The sequence below is a fragment of the Giraffa tippelskirchi genome, chromosome 12 (assembly GCF_054371585.1).
Source record: "Giraffa tippelskirchi isolate mGirTip1 chromosome 12, T2T-mGirTip1v1.2.pri, whole genome shotgun sequence".
NCBI lineage: Eukaryota > Metazoa > Chordata > Mammalia > Artiodactyla > Giraffidae > Giraffa > Giraffa tippelskirchi.
In genome coordinates, this window is record NC_137286.1 from 147,658,919 (window position 1) to 147,673,827 (window position 14,909).

General features: G+C 46.3%; 1 long non-coding RNA gene across 1 annotated transcript in view; it reads left to right on the plus strand.

The window, feature by feature from the left end:
* Positions 1-14,909, plus strand: part of LOC145528404 (uncharacterized) — a 36,005-nt gene that overhangs the window by 18,709 nt on the left and 2,387 nt on the right. The window contains exon 2 of the long non-coding RNA XR_014070381.1: positions 11,075-13,685. This is a non-coding gene — a long non-coding RNA (uncharacterized LOC145528404). The remainder of the gene's footprint in view (positions 1-11,074; positions 13,686-14,909) is intronic.

The window sequence follows — 14,909 nt, forward strand, 5'->3', positions numbered from 1 at the left end:
GTCAAGGGACTGATGTCCGAGCTTGTGGTCCCTGAGGGCACTTGCTGGTCTACTTTGGATTTTGTGCTCTCAAGTCAACTGACAGACATACAGGGGAATCTTTGACTACCAAGGATGCACTTTTACGAAGAGGAGGTACCCTCGAGACCCTCACAAGACCTGCACGGCACCAAGAAGTCTGCCTCCAGGAGCCCCAGGGGGCCAACTCCTGGAGTTGGTGGGCGTATTTGGAGGAAGAGACTATCGACTGGCTCTTCCTTGGAGAAGCAGGAAGGCTGAAGTAGCAGTGTCAGAAACAAAGACGGGCAGCGGAGGAGAAACACGCTCTTCTGGAAATCGGGGTGGAGAGGCAAGGGCGCACCAGGCTTCCCCAGGGACCAGCTGGGGACCAGGAAAGGTCGCTGAGTGGGATGCAGCCAAAGGACTTCTCCCAGGAAGGTGGAGGGGAAGACGGGGTCAGGGTGGGTCTCCTGACTCCGCAGTTTGGAAATTCCCCGTATCTAGACGTTGGCAAACAAGGAACAGACAGTCAGACCATGACACTGTTCAGGCAGGACCGTCTCCCTTCCCTTCTGTGGAAGCCATGTACCCAGGGGAAAGCCACGGCACCGAGAACTGCAGGACAAATGCCAGCCTTCGTCTCTCCTCGCCCATCCCTGCATTTCAGGGAATCCCTGAGCTGAACGGAAGAGCTGTCTGACCAGGAAGAAAGGGGACGTCTTTGATCAGCGTGGGAGCGGGGTTTTTAGTGTCTGAGAAAGTGAGTGTGCCCATGACCGAGGGGGACAGAAAAGTCACGGGACCTGCTTGAGTGTCTTTAGGAAGCAGAAAGGGCAAAAGACGTAGAAGGCATTTGAAGCCCGTGGTACCCACGGGTTGCCCTGACTTCATTAAAAAAAACTTACTGACCTGGAGCAGGAAATCTAGATGGGATGCACTTTGGGACCCGAAGTCTAAAGCTTAAATGGTAGGATATAATCCAGCCTCTCTCTCCCCTCCCCTCCCTCCCTTCCCCCTTCTCAGCTTCTTTGGTTTCATTTTCCCCGTTGGCTCTGTCGTCAACAGCTGCAGGCCGACTCTCTCCACGTGGTCAGAAAGACAACTGGGTCTCTGGTCTTTACAGCGAGTGACCCGGCGGCAGAAAGAGCCTCTCTGCCAGCATCTCCATGTTGGTTATCACAGAAGGACTCCAGCTGGTCCTACCTGGTCTCTATGCCTTGAATCTACTGCTGAGAAGGGCAAACGGGACACCAGGATTGCCAGGCTCGGCCAGGGGCCCATTTGGTGTGTGAGGACAGGGGTCCCAGAGGTAACCACCCAGCCAGAGTCACGTGGGATGGAGGAGAATGTTCTTAGTGGAAAGAGAAGTGTCAGGACCCACAGCATAAGGAACTGGAGAGTTAGGGGCCAGCAGAGGTGCCGCAGGAGCAATCGTGAGAAAACAGACCACAAAAGCGAGGAGAACAGCGAACTGAAGGCCGAGAACAGACACGGGCAGCCGTGCTGGAAACTCCACCCACTCCACCCGCGCAGCGAGTGAGACACAGGATCGGGCATTCGCGGGCCCATGGTGTAGGTTCTCCCACACGTGGCTAATATTTCCTTTCAGTGTATGACGAGCAGAGAATACAAGGAGATGCACTGTCTGTAGATTATCACCCAGCGTCTAGCATACATTTCAATGCAAATTGCTACACAGGCTGCCCGTCTCCCTCCAAGTAATCTCCAAGTGACTATGTCTGCTAAACGGCACAATAATAACTGTAGGGTTTTTTTTTTTAATGCTGCAATTTAGTGGAAAAAGCAAATGGGTGAAAAAAGAACATAAATACAATAATACAGTTACTTTTTTTCTAATATTGTTTGATTCTTAAAAAGTGTTAAGTAAGCTGTTCTAAATAACCATTAACAGACACATCAAGAGAAATGCACTTTAAAGTCGTTTCCGGCATGCCGGCACTGACGGGCATGAAAGCCGTGAGTTGCAGTTGTGGCGGCAACACTGGACTAGCTGACCCTCTGAATTCTGCTTCTGTTCCTGCAATTTATAGCTATGCGGTTACAGGTAACACACTTACCCTAAGTAGTAATACTTCCCATCTAAACACATGCAGGTGCCTGGATTAGATACTTGCTGAGGCACCTTTCTAGTCTAAAAAATTACACTCTTCTACCACGTTTAAGGGCTTCTCAGGTGGCACTAGTGGTAAAGAACCCGCCTGCCCATGCAGGAGACACCAGAGAGGCAGATTCAATCCCTGGGTCGGGAAGATCCCCTGGAGAGGAAATGGCAACCCACTCCAGTATTCTTGCCTGGAGAATCCCATGGACAGAGGAGCCTGGAGGGCTCACATGGAGTCGCAAACAGTGGGACACGACTGTAGTGACTTAGCAAGTAAGCAAGCACGCACCATGTTTAAAGGGCTTCTCTGGTGCCTCAGTGGTAAAGAATCCACCCGCCAATGCAAGAAAGTCGGGTTCAATTCCTGAGTCAGGAAGATCTCCTGGAGAAGGAAGTAGCAACGCATTTCAGTATTCTTGCCTGGGAAATCCCATGGACCCTGGCGGGCTACAGTCCATGGAGTAGCAGAGTGAATATGACTTAGGGACTAAATAACAATAACAACCTCTGTAAACCCAAAGCCTGGATTTTGTGAGCAGTACAACTTATGGCTGTATCATTGTGGTCTGTCAGTTTGTAGGGGGTTAGGGCTTTGGTGTCTCTTTGGGGGACTTGATTTAACCCAGAAAGGACAGCTGTGTCTCTCCATTCCCTCTGCACAGCGGGCTTTCTCTCAGGCAATACTTGGCTCCCTGTTTCATTCTGGGTGAAAAAGTGTCAAGTTCTTTCCGATGCAGGCGAGGAGCCCCAGCACATGGTGCCATGAGTTTGCCCTGGACGATCTCCCATCGGCATCAAGACATCACCCACGTGACACCCAGCTCTCTCTCCCCTCTCCTACTGTGTTTTTCATAACAAAGTTTTCTATGTAACTTGCAAAGAATATGTTTATTTATAATTTCTACTGTTTGTACAGCGTTTCCTTCCATTAGAGTCTAAAGTCCACACCTGGCATGTTCACTGATGTGCTCATTGTCCGAAACCTGGTCGATCTTCATTACTTGAGGACGCCTCCTTCCAAACATTCTTTTTCTTGAGTCTGTCAAATATTTTGGAGGATATGCCCCCTTGGAAAAAAAAAAATGACTGGTTTCAATTTTTGTTCAAAATGATCTGATGAGCCACAGATTAGGTACAGCAACTAAAATGCCAGTAAAATATTAATATAAAACAAATGTTGAGAGGCCGAGCTGGACTATATTATTTTGGCCAAAAGTAAAAGAACTGATAGATTTTTGTTCAGAGAATTTGTAGGGAAATGTCAGGCTACTGAAAAGTTTCAAAAGCACTCTTTATGTTTAGAAAGGGGACGAGCAATACAGGGGTAGGTGAACTTTCGGGATAAAATAAGCTACCAAGATAGATTGTACAACCTAGGGAGCATAAATCAGTATTTTGTAATAACTATAAATGGTGTGTAACATTTAAAAATTGTGAATCACCACATTGTTTCTCCTGTGACATACACTGTTGTGCGGCAACTATACGTCAATAAAATTTTTTTTGAGATACTCTTTCTTGTGACTGAAAACAACACGTAAGGTGGAGGGGTTTTTGTTGTTGTTTTTACTTCAATTAGTGAAGCCGACACAGCGTGTCCTGTTTTTGGCACTTACTGAGAATGCATCACATATTTCTGCATCTTGGGACACTTTCTTGAAGAATTTATTTATTTTTCAATCTAAGTATCTTTGAGACAATATTCCTGCTTATTCAAAACATTGTTAAGAAAATTTCTGCTACTCCTTTAAAAATATGAATTGCTGGTAAATACTTGCTAGTCAAACTTCAAACAGCAAATGGAATTTGGAAAAAGGAGAACAGTTGGCATCTGCAAAGTGGTCTCACATGAAGATCGCTCCAGCATCAGTGGATTCCTGTAGGGAAATGTTTTTTCTTGCTGATTATTTGAAGTAAAGATTCAAGTTAATAAATAAAGGATGTGGTTAAAAATTAATTAGGAATGAAGATTTCTTTTAAACCACATTCAAATAACTTTCGTGATGGGATTTATATAAATACACTGAGATATTGCAAATTGTTGTGAGGGGGTGCTTCCCTGGTAAATGGTAAAGAATCCACCTGCCAATACAGGAGATGTGGATCTGATCCCTGAGTTGGGAAGATCCCCTGGAGAAGAAAATGGCAACCCATTCCAATATTCTTGCCTGGGAAATCCCATGGACAGAGGAGCCTGGCGGGCTACAGTCCATGGGGTTGCTAAACAGTTGGATACAACTTGGCAACTAAACAATAACAATGATGTTCCAATTAGGGACAATTTAACATCAGTCACTGAGATAACACCTTGGAATGTACATTTCAGCTAGAACACCCTATGAATACACACGTATGGATATGGAGTGCGGCATTAGAAAGATGCTGCTCGATTAGACAAAATGCCGACCTCATGTAACAGTGAGATAAAAGATGTGCCCTTGATTAACTTGTGTGTGGAACTGTTGGGACCTCCACCCTGCACCCCAATAAATGAGTCCTACAGGTAAAAGAGTCTTACTGAATCCCACCTGAGATTAATCCAGCAAAAAGCTGCTTAAGGACTCTGGTTTGGATGCAGCGATGGAGTTGGGTTCATGACATAAACATTATCAGAGGTCAGTTGGTGTCCACTGGATGTAAGTTCAAAATCAGTGTTCAGTTATACCTGCCCAGTGTTCACAGTGGAAAATCAGGTTCTTCTAGCAGAGACAGTCAAAATTATTTCAGAGGTGCTCAACTATGTAACAGTATACTCACAGACAGTTGAGCCGTACCTGAAAATCTGGGCAGGGAATGTTGCCTACCTGTTGTTTACCCTGGAAACCTCCTTAAATGTAGGCATTTATACCATTTGATAATTAATACAGTGGTGTCCATGTGAAGAAGTTTCGAGTTATCTTTTTGTTTATTCATCTGAAGTCAGCTTCTCCAAAAGCGTACATGCCTCCCACATTTCTAATCTGAGGCATCCCACAGTCATGGGAATCAAAATAAACCCATTATTAGCCAGTGATGGGATTGCCAACACAACTGATTATGTATCTGTTACCCTCTGCATCCATCCAGAGCCCATCACTGCTTCTGAGTAAGCCAATGTGCTCAGTTGCTTCAGTCATGTTGGATTCTTTCGACCCCATGGACTGCAGTCCTCCAGGCTCCTCTGTCCATGGGATTCTCCAGGCAAGAATGCTGGAGTGAGTTGCCATGCCCTCATCCAGGGGATCTTCCCTACCCAGGGATCAAACCCACGTCTCTTACGTCTCCTGAATTGGCAGAAAGGCTCTTTATCTCTAGCACCACCTAGGAAGCCCATGTCAGTGCTTATGGATGAATAAACAGGTGTAGTCGTCTTATCTGATGCCCCAGGGACTGGCGAGGAAGAATTTCCTTAGACTCACGTGTCACTGAAGCCTACGATAGGCATTTCTGTCTGTGCCACACACGAGGTCTGGAACATAGCGTTTAGGGTCTAGGGTAAATTTTGGAGGTTCGATAATCCACATCTTTCCAGCTCTGTGATCCTGAACAAGTTAATTAATCTCTCAAGGTCTCAATGTCTTCAGCTGTAGAATCAGTACACTAATAAGGTACACTTATAATGTCAAGTATGTAATTAGCACAACGCTTACTAGCTAAGAGTCAAAGCTCTAATGATTTTATAGACTGGAGTTAAATAAATGCATGTATTTTATTTGTTTCTTTTCATCGGTGGAGAAGGAAGGAAATCCTGCTCTTTGTATGGTGGTTGCTGGAGATTTTAATGTTACATGAATGGTCCTCATCTGCACAAAGCTTGAAAGTCACAATGCTCCATGACCTTCTAGAATCAAGGGCAGAGACCTACAGTCCAGAGAGGCAGAATGCTATTCTCAGGGCAGCAGAGCTCACGCAAAGGGAAGACAGAATCCTTCCTTTGAGGCTTCTGGTTCCACCTCTCAGGACAGAGAAGCTGGTGAGGATCTATCCAGTGTCCTAAGCATGGAGAGCCCAACGGCGGAACCAAGGTTATGTCCATTTTCAGATCAAAATTTGCAAAAATGGTGTTGGTCATATTTCTTGGTTATACATATGTGTGTTAGTTGCTCAGTCATGTCCAACTCTTTGCGACCCCATGGACTGTAGCCCGCCAGGCTCCTCTGTCCATGGGATTCTCCAGGCAAGCATACGGGAGGGTTGCTGTTTCCTTCTCCAGGTTATACGTATATCACAGTGCTAACATGAGAGTAATACTTGTTCAAGCCTGATAATTAACTGTTAAGTTGATATCTTGATAACAGGGTCCATATGAGTTGAACGAAATTTGTCAGAATAGCAATACAATTTCCCAACTTGATTTTGTTTGAATATAAGGCAGTTTTCCTGGGTTTCCCTTGTAGCTCAATTAGCTCAACTGGTAAAGAATCCGCCTGCAGTGTGGGAGACCTGGGTTCGATCCCTGGGTTGGGAAGATCTCATAGAGAAAGGAAAAGCCACCCACTCCAGTGTTCTGGCCTGGAGAATTCCATGGACTGTATAGTCCATGGGATCACAAGGAGTTGGGCACAACTGAGCGACTCTCACTCACTCATAAGGCGGTAGTATTGTCTCAGCCTGGTGGGAACCCTGAAGATTTTTTTTATCAGCATCACTAAGGTTTTTCAGAAAGTACTGCCTCCATGCCTTCATTAACTTCACCCTCAGCTTCTAAGGCAGCAGACTAGGAGCCATCACAGCCCAAGTCAAACAAAACTTGTCAACAAACAGTCTCATTACTGCCAGAACTCAATGGCTATAACGCTACTAAAAAGCTCATAAATCACTTAAAACTGTGTGTTCTGCACTTTTCCCCCAAAATCTCCACCGAAAGCAATGCAAATGGTGTGTGGCTTTTGATGAATTATGCTACTCTCATTCCTAATGTAAGGTTGAGTTTCTCATTATTAAATGGTCATGTGCCAAGATAGTTGGTGGCCTAATGGTCAATTAAATTCCAAATGGACTTCAAAGACCAGGATTAGTTATTTCCTTTTACTTTCAATTCTTTAGTAATAATTTACTTAAACCCCTGAGAAAATTTTTCACATGCTTCATTTGCAGTCAGCATTTAAGAATTATTAAATACTGTTTTCCAAAATTTTTTTAACAACTGAACCTTTTTTAATAGCAGATCTGACAGTCATTAAAGTAATGACACAATAAGAAATTAATAGTGGCAAAATATGACACAGATGAACCTGTCTACAAATCAGAAACAGACTCACAGACATAAAGAACAGACTTGTGGTTGCCAAGGTAGGGGGTGTGTGGGGGAGGGCTGGATGGGAAGTTTGGGATTAGTCAGTGTAATATTTCAATCCATCCTCCCCCCACATCCCCCACCTTAGCTATGCCAAAGCCTTTGACTGTGTGGACCACAACAAACTAGGAAAATTCTTAAAGAGATGGGAATATCAGACCACCTGACCTGCCCCTTGAGAAATTTGTATGCAGGTCAAGAAGCAACAGTTAGAACTGGACATGGAACAACAGATTGGTTCCAAATAGGGAAAGGAGTACTTCAAGGCTGTATATTGTCACCCTGCTTATTTAACTTATATGCAGAGTACATCGTGAGAAATGCTGGGCTGGAGGAAGCACAAGCTGGAATCAAGATTGCCAGGAGAAATATCAATAACCTCAGATATGCAGATGACACCACCTTTATGGCAGAAAGTGAAGAAGAACTAAAGAGCCCCTTGATGAAAGTGAAAGAGAAGAGTGAAAAAGTTGGCTTAAAACTCAACATTCAGAAAACTAAGATCATGGCATCTGGTCCCCTCACTTCTTGGCAAATAGATGGGGAAACAGTGGAACCAGTGAGAGACTTTATTTTGGGGAGGGCTCCAAAATCACTGCAGATGGTGACTGCAGCCATGAAATTAAAAGACGCTTACTCCTTGGAAGAAAAGTTATGACCAACCTAGACAGCATATTAAAAAGCAGAGACATAACTTTGCCAACAAAGGCTGTCTAGTCAAAGCTATGGTTTTCCCAGTAGTCATGTATGGATGTGAGAGTTGGACTATGAAGAAAGCTGAGCGCTGCAGAATTGATCCTTTTGAACTGTGGTGTTGGAGAAGACTCTTGAGAGTCCCTTGGACAGCAAGGAGATCCAACCAGTCCATCCTAAAGAAAATCAATCCTGAATATTCATTGGAAGGACTGATGCTGAAGCTGAAACTCTAATACTTTGGCCACCTGATGCGAAGAAGTGACTTATTTGAAAAAACAACGTCAGACCCTGATGCTGGGAAAGATTGAAGGCAGGAGGAGAAGGGAACGACAGAGGATGAGATGGTTGGATGGCATCACTGACTCAATGGACATGAGTTTGAGTAAACTCTGGAAGTTGGCGATGGACAGGGAGGCCTGGCATGCTGCAGTCCATGGGATTGCAAAGAGTTGGACACGACTAAGTGACTGAACTAACTAACTAACTAACTAATGTACACTATTAAAGATGAATAAACAGCAAGATCTTACTTATAACACAGGAAACTATGCTCAATATCCTGTGATAAACCGTAATGGAAAAAGCATAGGAAGAAGTATGTAGGTTTATGTGTAACTGAGTGTCTTTACTGTATAGCAGAAATTAACACAACGTTGTAAATAAACTACGCCTCAATACAATAATTTTTTTAATTTAATTTTTTATTTTTGGCTTCTCTGGGCCTTCATCACTGCTCGGGGGCTTTCTCTAGCTGCAGAGAGCAGGGCCTCCTCCCTAGTTGTGGCGCTCAGGCTTCTCACTTAGTGGCTCCCCTTGTTGCAGAGCACGGGCATCAGTAGTTGGGGTGCACGGACTTACTTGCCCGGTGGCTGTGGAATCTTCCCAGAGCAGGGATCAAACCTGTGTCTCCTGCATTGGCAGGTAGATTGTTAACTTCTAGACCACTAGAAAAGTCCTAAAATAATTTTTTTTTAAAAAAGAAATTAACAGTGACTATGCCAACATGTCAAAAATGCAGTATCTTCATTCCTCTAGTGAAGATGCTTTATTTCTGCTCCATTGTTTCAGATTTACACTTTGCATATCTCAGAGGGAAAAGTTCCTTATATACAGTTTATGCCACACAGGCATACATCTTATAATAAACGTGGTGATGGGACATAAATGCTTTTCAGAGGAGTAATGCTTGGGAAAACACTTGAAAATTTCTTGTTGGGTTTTCCCAGTGTCCTGTGATATTACTCATTTTACCCAGGACTTTAGTGCCGGTGGGGGAAAGTACCTAGATTTCCTCACCTCCAATCAGATGGACCAGGAGGACTGTGCTGGACTCCAGCCCACAGCCCCCGGGAGCCCAGAGAGCATCCTCTGATCAGCTCTGTTATCACCACGGGCGTTTGCGTGAGACACAGAAAAGTACCTAAAAAGCCATGTGCTTGAAAATCTGAGTTTGTCATCTAAGGTAATAAATACACCCATCTCAAGAGCGCTGTCGTATGGGAACGTGGACACCGATACTAAATGAAAAACAGCAAAGATGCCTTAAAACTGTGGACACCCTGGTCCTCGGGCTGGTGTGCGGGGACAGCCTGGCTCTGAACCCGGAGAAGGGGGAGAAGGGGCTGGGCCTCCTGGCTTCTCCAGGCTCCACCCTCTTCACCCCCAGATCTCCAGCCAGCCAACCTGGGCTGTGGAGGTGGGGTATCCCGAAAGATGGGGGAAGGGGCGTGTCCCAACTAGGAAAGGTTTCCCGGCCTCTCTTTTTGACTTTAAATAACAAGTAGTTACACACACGATGCGGGGAGGCCTCTGAGCCCCACAGGCCGGTGTCCTCTAGGGTGAGACGTCACACAGCCAGGCTGCACTCCCAGGACCGGGAGACGGGCATTGCTGCAGGGCACGGGTGCTGGTTCTCCATCCCTGCAGATCCTCGAGCGGGACTGTTCCCTCCAGGAAGAGCTCCACGGCTGCTCGTTCCCATCACATGGAGGGCGGTGCCAGGAACAGAGATGCGGGGCAGAGACGAAGAGAGCGCCTGGAGACTGCTCGTCTTCACGGATACGATAGTTTTTATACGGCTGGGACACCTGCTTCTGACAAGCCACGGCCCCGTGATTTAACACATCCTTGGTACTCACCCTGTAAGAGCGAGGGAAGAGCCTAGAGCAGGCTCTTTTGGACTGACAGCAGTGTTACCTTGAGAGGGAGAGAGTGGGAAGACTGTTACGTGGATAACAGCACCTTGATTCGGAGAAGATTCCAGGTGATGGGCGGAGAGAGCAGACTGGTTAGTGACGCATGTTTGGGGTCTCCATGCCCTGAAACACGAGTGCGCTGACGTGAAAAACAAGACCAACGTGTGCGGACGGTTGTCTACATGTTAACAGCCACCTCTTTGTCAGTGTCACTAAATGAATTTTCCCCTCATGACAATAATTGTCCAGACAAGAAAAGGTGACCCCTTTCACACCTGGTATATTCACTCAACCATTTAATGGAAAGTCTTGTACACTGAAATGTAGATCCCTCTGCTTCTTAATGGAGAAGGCAATGGCAACCCACTCCAGTACTCTTGGCTGGAAAATCCCATGGACAGAGGAGCCTGGTAGGCTACAGTCCATGGGGTGGCAAAGAGTCGGACACGACTGAGCGACTTTACTTACTTACTGCTTCTTAAACAATGTACTTCCTACTGAAATATATTTCCCATGGACACACTGTGCGCTGGACTGAACATCGTCCCACTGTGTTTCAAAGGACCTGGGTTCTGGCAGCATTTCTGCTTCCACTGAGCTGAACGCTGAACAGCCAGAGTCAGCAATTCCCTTGCTTTTGAAGTACGCTGTTTTGATTTAGAACCACCTACAACCATCTAGAATGCACCTCTCTGGGCCCCTGCTTTCTCTAGAGCAGATCCTCCTGTATTTTTTTACTATTTATTTTGCAGCCCTTTTCCTAATGTTATTTTATGGGCTTTCCAGGTGGTGCAGTGGGAAAAAACCCATCTGTCAAGACAGGAGATGCAAGAGACATGAGTTCAACCCCTGAGTTGGGAAGATCCCCAGAAGTGGGAGATGGCAACCCACTCCAGGATTCCTGCCTGGAGAATCCCATGGACAGAGGAGCCTGGCAGGCTGCAGTCCCTGGGATCGCAAAGAGTCAGCCACGACTGAGCCAATGAGCACGCGTTGCAGTATTAGAGACTTGACTAAGAAGACGTTTGAGAACAGGACCTGTCGATAAGAAATACTTTGAAAGTCAGCAAATCAGCTGGTCTCTTTATGATCCTATGAATCTGCTTTGCCCCAAGGCAGGGCTCACGCCTGGAATACTGAGACGCCCTATGATTTTAAACGTCTTCCCAGTAGGTCCTGCTGCTTGCTGCTCCTCCCTCTCCGTCTCTCACGTGCTGGCCCTGATTTCTGGAGGGATTTCTGCTGAGATGGGGGCCCAGTCCTGCCCCTTTCCTCCAGACCTCAGACCTGTCAAGCAGGGTTCCAGTTCCTTCTCACAAGGGGGTGGGTGGCTGGACATCCATCCATAAACACTGAGATGCAAACTATTGGAAACACGATATGAATTGCTTGGATCAACAGACAAGAAGTATCCAAGACTTGCTTTTTTTGGAAAATCCCCCCATTGACCCCCAGTGGAATGCAGAAACAGCATGGTTGATGGATAAGGAAACATCACTGTTTTCCTGTAAAAGTAACAAACAGCTTCGCGGGTGATATGACTTACTCTCCGCGACTCCTCTCCTCCACGACAGGGCTCACGCTCTGTTCTGTCTCTGCCTTGTCACCCCACCCAGCGACACTGTGCACCCCATTGTCTGTAGCTTTCTTTTAAAAACAGATCTGAAATGATACAACAACTTGCAGTTCCCCTTGCAGCTTTATTTGCTCATCTGTTGGTTCAATCGACACCAACCCTCTGCCTCACCATTGAAAGGGAATTTTTTTAACTATGTTTTGTGGGCAATTTATTTCAAAACCCACACTTTTTTTTTCCCATTAGCATCAGAAGCACAACAGTCTCCTGAGGACAACACAGTGAAGGGCAGTTTAATCCAAATTGCTCTGGATGTTATAGTTTAATAGAACCTCAGGCATACGTAAGGTTAAAATTTTATCTTTGCCATTATAAGATTAAAACCCTGGCACACTCCCTAGACAAGGATCATGTAATTATTCTTACTTTGAAAACTCTTGTAATTCATCAGATTCTAAATAACACACTCACCGGTGACTGAAACCAGTGGGGAAATATTAAGAGCCAGGACAATCAGTGATGGAACCATCCTAAAGAGTACCCATAGGAAAGCTTTATTTCGCCCGGTAAGCCTTTGATTCAGACATGCTCTTTCATTGCAAGTAAAATGATGGTATAACTGGTCAGGAAAAAAAACACTTTCCATCTGTGCTTTTGCTGGTCTGCAGAAAGAAATAGTATTAATGGGCGACAGCTTTGGATGCTATAAAACAATTAACTTTTAAAACTTATAACTTCTTATTTTATGGCTGCCTACAGATTAATCAGCATCTGTTAAAAGTGAATTTTGCAAACCTGACTTACTAGCATTGCAAGATCATATATCTTTACCAAAATTCATAGCGTCCACTTTCTAAGCCGATGAAAACCATTCGGTGGGTTCCGTCTTGCGTTCCGTTCCACTCTGAGCCCATGAACGATGGAAATTATCTTTTTCCTCCCTCAAATTAAAGTGAGTGTTTTTGGTAGTACATGGTGCGATTTCATACTTCTAAATGAAAGAATTATTCAGTCGCATGCTGTCCATCCAGGACTAGCCATCCAGCCAGGGCAGACCATGACCGAATCTGGGAGAAAAGCAAGGACAGTGTAACCCACTGAGGGTGTCGTGGGGCTCCCCAGGCCCCCACCTCGGCACCGGAGCGCGCCACCCCCCAGGGCCGCTCCCTGCCCTGCCCTGCTGCATCATTTCCGGTCAGCCAGCCCCCTGGCCTCTGCAGGTCACCCGTTTGCCCCGGCCACAGCCCCAGGCCTTTCTGGCTGATGGTGTCGGCTCAGCCGTCGAGCTTCTCCAGCCTGCAGGGGCCGCTGGGGCAGACCAGTGCAGAGATGGCACCCGGGACCCGTGGCAAGTGGAGATACGTGTCTGTGAACTCACGTTTCCTGCAAACACAAGAACCAAGAACAGCGCCCCGGAGAAAATGCAAGTGAGAGTTACTTTCGAGGTGATGGTGAGTGGTTGGTGGAGTCGTCCAATGCCTGATGCTTAAAAAAAAAGAAAGAAAACACCGTGTTACCCGCCAGTCTCAGGAGGGAAGGAGAGCCCTGTGACTGACACCCACCCCTGGGCTTCCTCCGAGCAGCGTGGCCTTCCCTGGTCAGGGCCCGCCTCGCCCCTCTCCAGCCCCTCCGGGATTCCCTGGAGAGGACACTCCACCCCACGCCCTCTTTCTCCCCATTGATGTCAGCCTTCAGTGGACTCCTGGCCTGTGCCCATCCCTCAGCTGGCCGGTCACCTGGGCTGTCTGCTGCCAGCCTCTCCGCCATCTCACAAAGAAGCAGGGTTACTCAACCGCCTTCCCAGACTCGGAGGCTCAGAAGGTAAGTAACGTGTCTGTGGTCACATGACTTCAAACGCGGGGCAGAACCAGCAAAAACCCGTCGGCTGCCTGACGGCAGACCTGGATCCCAGACGACCTCCCCGCCCCCCTGAGCCCAGATACCGAGACGTCCTTGTCCACAGGCCGAGTCTGGTGGCTCCAGCCACCAGGTGTAGCCTGTGTGCCCTTGAACACAGAGGAAGTTTAGACACCCCTCCACATGCCTGTCCGCTCAGTCATGTCCGACTCTTTGTAACCCCATGGCCTGTAGCCCGCCGGGCTCCTCTGTCCGTGGGATTCCCCAGGCAAGAATTCTGGAGTGGGTTGCCATGCCCTCCTCCAGGGGATCTCCCCAACCCAGGCATCTAACCCTCGTCTCTTACATCTCCTGCATTGGCAGACAGGTTCCTTTATCCAAAAAACCCAAATAACCTCTATGTCCCAACAGTCCTCAGTCATTAGTTAAGACTTTTGGACTATGTGGGAGAAGACAAGGGTGGGACGATTTGAGAGAATAGCATTGAAATGGATATTACCATATGTAAAATAGATGGCCAGTGCAAGCTCATGCTCTGGGACAACCCAGAGGGATGGGGTGGGGAGGGAGGTGGGAGGGGGTTTCAGGATGAGGGGACACTTGTATAACCGTGGCTGATTCATGTCGATGTATGGCAAAAACCACCGCAGTATTGTAAAGTAATTATCTCCAATTAAAATAGACTAATTAATTAAAAAAAGAAAATTAAAAAAGAAATGTAAATGTAATGTATGTCGATCATACCCCAATAAATACACATGCAACTCTTAAACTTCAAAAAATAATAACTATGCCTTTACAAACACATTCATAAAAATTATGAACTTAATTTCCCATTTTGAGCACTGGATAAAAAACACAGAGAATTCTAGATAAAGATCACAAGCAGACAAACCTTAGTCCAAGTGCTGCCTGAACCGGAGAAGAGCCACCACGGCTGCCTGACTCATTGTCTAAAGCGCTAGTCTGTTCATCCTCTCTTTGTCTAGCCGCCTCTCAAGCCCAGACCCTTAGGAGGCACTGAAAATATTTCTTCTCATGCTCATGTGTGACGGACATGTTTATTTCAATCCTAGTTCAGTCTCCGAGGGAAGGAGGGAGGGGTTCCGTTTGCCATTTTGGGGTCTTGTTTTAAAGACTGAGGAAATTAGAATTCCAACAAGATGAAAAGTTAACTTGTGTATCCTC